Genomic DNA, 5,173 nt, shown 5'->3' with positions numbered 1-5,173 from the left:
CTTCTTTATCCACAGGAAAACATTAGCAAGGAAGCTGGTTGTCAAAACAGTTGTTACAATCTTCCTGAAGCCATTCTTCTTTCCTTTTCCAGACATAAGAAAATAACTCATTCTGTAGCGCAGATCCTAGATGGCACGTAGAAATTAAGGCACAATATCAATCTGTTGGTACTGCACTGCAGCCCTGAAACACATCGCTAAAATGTGCTAGCAGAATTCAATCCTCATGATAACCTCATATCATTGCTGAATTGTAGGGTGTGTATATTCATTTTTTATTAAATCTGGGAAATATAAACTTAAAAGTGTTATGCTTAAGTCACAATATTCCCCCCATCACAATATGTAATTATTTTCGAGGTACTCTGTTCTGGCCCAATGCAAAGAAAAGCTCACATATTTCCTAGGCTTTATTTTTTTTGTCCACAAGGAATATTTTTCAAGCACACATTGTCAGGATTTATAAAAAGGACTTTAAAGCAGATTTTTGTAGCTAGTAACCACTGAACACTATTGCAATATGTAACTTCAAACCAAGGTTTTCAAATCAGGGTCTAGAAAAAAAATGTAACACCACTGTAGTATGTTACTTAGAGTTTATAAAATTGTGAAAACATTATGATATCTATATTTCAATTTTGAGAGCTACTATAAATGAGATACAAATCAAGTGCTATCCAGCCAGACAGGCATTTAATAACAGAGGAAACTCTTCTCCAACAAAAATGTTTATGCAATGTCTTGCTTTGAGGTTATATATATCTCCAATGATTTCCAGTCTTAGTTTTCTAATATCCCAGTGAATTTACAATTGTTTAAAGTGTACTACAGATTTTTCAAGTGAAATATGAAATTATCCTTTTAAAATTTTATTTTATTATTGGAACGGCAGATCACAGAGACAAGGAGAGATGGACAGAAAGATCATCCATCCTCTGGTTTACTCCTCAAATGGCCACAATGGCTGGAGGGGAACTGATCTGGAGTTGGGCCAATCTAAAGCCAGGAGTGCTCCTCCATGCCTCCCACACAAGTTTAGGGTCCCAAGCCCATCCTTTGCTACTTTCCTAGGTCATAAGCAGAGAGATGGAAGGGAAGGAAGTGGAGCAATGGGGATAGAAACTGGCTCCCATATGAGAGGATACACTTGGAGGTGGAGGATTAGTCAGTTGAGCCAATGTACCAGCCCCAAAATTATCCCTTTGAAACTATCCATACTTTCCAGTGTGACAATGGAGTATGTGTGGGCCCTGTATGCTGGCATAACAGGCTAATCCTCTGGCTGTAGCACCAGCATCTATTTGTCAATCTGAGTTTTGCTTGCTCTACATCCAATCCAGCTCCCTGCTCATAGCCTGGAAAAACAATGAAAGATGACCCAAGCCTTGGGTTCCTGCACTCATGTGGGAAAACCAGAGGAAGTTTCTGGCTCCCAGCTTCAGGCTGACACAGCTCTGACCATCTCAACCATTTGGGGAGTGATTCAGTGGCTGGAAGATCTCTCTGTCTTTGCCTCTCTCTGTGTAACTCTGACTTTCAAGTGAAACAACAAATAAAAAATTAATTTAAAACGGAATATGAATGCCAGAAATTCAGGGGTGGGGAAGCTTTGCAAAGTCAGTTCTGAAAAAGTTATAAAAACTAGACTAGAGCCCAAAGATATGTTCATTTTGCCTCACATCTAAAGCAATGATGTAAAGAAAAATCTATTAAAGGATGGCTGATTAGGCAAACAAGAGATTATTCTAGGTTAAAAAAAAACAATTTTAAGTATCACTCCTAATCCACTCTCCATGTTTTATTTAAAGTTGAAGAATTTTGCTTAAGTAGAAGTAGTTGCATCTTTGCATCTATTTGAAAGTGTAATTAAATAGAAACATAATACACCGCAGCTGGAAAATGAACAACCCATTTGTCCTCTTGCTAGACAAGGTCACACTGCTGAGTATACTCCAGTTAAGCGTGATACAGAAGTTAAGTCATAAATCCAATGAGATAGAAGAATCTGGCACTAAATGCACAAGCAAGCCCTGTGTCAAAAGAGCTCACACTCAATTCTCTGTTTCCTTTAAAAATTCTCGGTCCTTATTAACAAATAATCTTAGTCATAGGGGAAAAAAAATCTATAGTATTTTACAGACCAGATAAACAAAAGACACTGTCATTTTTAAACCAAAACATATTTAGGGGGAAAAAAAGCAAGTGAAACTAATTTGCTACATATGTTTTATACATACAGTACATAAGGGGGTTCCTCCAACGCCATATGGAAAGCATCTGAACTTGTAAGACAATGACCTTCATAAATCACTCTAGGCTCCAACTCCAAATTACGTCTTGTTCCTTCACTCATGGGATAGTCACTATATCTCATATAAATTCATTATGTTATATGTGCACAATAATCTATCTCTACCTTTATAAGGAATGATGTCATAACACACAAGCAAGATTCTCCAAAAAAGGAAACGAGCTGTCCCACCACATGGGCCTACCTCTAGAACTGCTTCTTCAAATGCAATATGTTCCACAATGCAGCTGATCTAGGCTGCTCAGAGAAAATTCAAATCAATGGAAAATGAAATTAACAATCTGAGAATTAAACATTTTGAGACTTCCTTCCCCAATTGTTCTTTCAAGCTAAATGTAAAGTGAACTAGCCTTCTGTCATTTCATACTCTCCTTTTATAGACTTCCCCTTTATATCCATTTAAAAGGAATCCATCAGGAAGAAAGACATGTAGGTTGAATAATGTATATTCAACTTCAGTTAAATAGAAAGAATAAGTTCTAGGTTCTCTAACAGAGTCAGGCGACCATAGTTTACAGTAACCTATTAAATATTTTATGAAGAATTGGAAGAAAAAAATAACAAGGTCTCCAAACATAGAGAACTGATAAGGAGATGAAAATGCTAATCCTCTGATTTGATTAACACACATTTCTGTGTGGGGGGAGCGACCGACCCCACACGTATGAGGGGCCGCAAGATGACAGCTGGCCGAGGGCCAGGAGGCGGGATTTGTCCCGCCAGTAGGCAAACAGGAAGTCGCAGAGATAGGCTAATGCTCCCCCGCTACGATTGCTGGCCTATCAGATAGCACCCAGTGGACCCACAGGGAAAAGTGAGGACGGTATATAAGCAGCCCGTTTTTGGCAATAAAGCTTTTTCATTCGCCTGCTTTTGGTTCGCCTGCCCCTTTTTGTTTGCCTTCTTTTTGGTTCAGCTTTTCGTTCATTCGTTTGTGTGTGTGTTTGCTCGTGTGTGTGTGCCGGGTGAGGTGGTGGTTCTGGTTTTTTCCAGGCCCTCGAGAATCCTCATCATTTTAGCGTCGCTGCAGGGCTGCGACATCTGTGTGTATTTAAATATCACGTTGTACTATATATATATATGTAAAATAATTACATGTTATTAAAAAGAAAATCATATTTTTTTAAAGATTTTTTTATTGGAAAGTTATATTTACAGAGGGAAGGAGCAACAGAGAGAAAGATCTTCCATCTGCTGGTTCATCCCCAAGTAGTCACAAAAACCAGAGCTGAGCTGAGATGAGATGAAGCCAGGAGCCAGAAACCAGGAGCCTCCTCCGGTCTCCCATGTGATTGCAGGGTCCCAAGGCTCTGGGCTGCCCTTGACTGCCTTCCCAGGACACAAATAGGGAGCTGGATGGGAAAGTGGAAGATCATGGACATGAAACAGCACACATATGGGATCGCAACACATACAAGGTGAGGACTTCAGCCACTAGGCTGTTGTGCCAGGCCCAGAAAATCATATTTCTAAAAGGAATTTATTTTCCGCTTAGCAATTCTTATCTGTCAGATCAGTCATGTTTCTAGTAATTTTAATAAGTATCTTCCCATGACATAGCTCTAAGTTAAGGGATTGGCAAAGTTTTGCCTTTGGTTGCTTAAGGAGAGAAGTGAAAAAAGATATTCCTGACCCTTTTATTATCTCCTTACCAGTTTCCTTCCCGATGTAATCTTTCTTCTATTTGAGATAATTGGAGAATACAGGTTTATCAGTTCCCCTACTTGCTTGGGGAAATAAGTGTTGAACGATAAATGTAGTTTCTTGGTCCTTCTTCAAGGATCTTAAAGTTATTAAATTCATAACATGAAATGAAAACAACAAAACTAGGTGTAAACCTGTAGACGGACCACTTTTCATTCAATTAGTCACTGGAAATTTCAGCAGTTAGGAAAAACGTTTGAACAGAAGCACTACGTTAACTATTCTCTTATAAAGATTCTGACTCTAATATGAGGAATTAAAAACAGTCCTCTAAAATAATATCAATACTGCTAGTGAATAATTTTATTTTATAGACTAGACTTAAGTCTGTAATATCAGATCAGCAGATGTATATATGTATATTTAAAATTAATGCCATATGTAATTTTACTTCCAAAAGTTGCTACAGCTTTTTATCATTTTATAATGCCATTACATCTTCTTCCACCTCTGTCAACGAAGGAGTTACAGAGACCAAAATGATTCACATGATGTAAAGAGCTAGGACAGAGCTTTAAAAATGTTCGCAGACATGGACATCAATGTGGAACTGTGAGTCCCCCAGAAAAGCAAAACAAAAGAGGAGACTTGACAACTGTCCTGTGTTTTGTGAAGAGACCTCATTATATACGCAAGCAATTGACTAAAGATCCTTAGAAGCTTACACTTAAGTAAAACAAAGGTTTATATTTTTGCAAAAAAATAAAAGGCTTTAAAGTAAGTCTTATAAGGCTCAATATGATCCACAAATACCTTAACTTTTGATGGAACAAAAATCAATAAGCTTCAAAGACCTACGACAGCACTTGTGATAGCCATATCCTATATTAGAGTACTTGTTTCATGCCCTGGTTCTCTTCCAGTACTAAACTCCTACCCATTCTGTGAGGGGTGAAGGATGAGGGGTACAGGAAGAGTAGGTTATGGTTCAAAAACCTGGGTCCTTGTTACACCTGTGGACTTAGTTCCTGACTTTACTCTGGCCCAGGACGGCATGTTGTGGGTATTTGAGGAGTGAACTAGTAGATTGAATTAATCAAATAATTAAACTCCCTATGTCTGTCTGCCAAGAGCTTCTTGGGGCCTCCCACAAGGGAACAGGAGCCAAAGGACTTAAGCTATCTTCCACTGCTTTCTCAGGATATAAGCAGGGAGCTG

This window comes from Ochotona princeps, chromosome 7 (assembly GCF_030435755.1).
Source record: "Ochotona princeps isolate mOchPri1 chromosome 7, mOchPri1.hap1, whole genome shotgun sequence".
In the NCBI taxonomy this organism is placed as follows: Eukaryota; Metazoa; Chordata; class Mammalia; order Lagomorpha; family Ochotonidae; genus Ochotona; species Ochotona princeps.
This window is presented reverse-complemented; position numbering follows the sequence as displayed.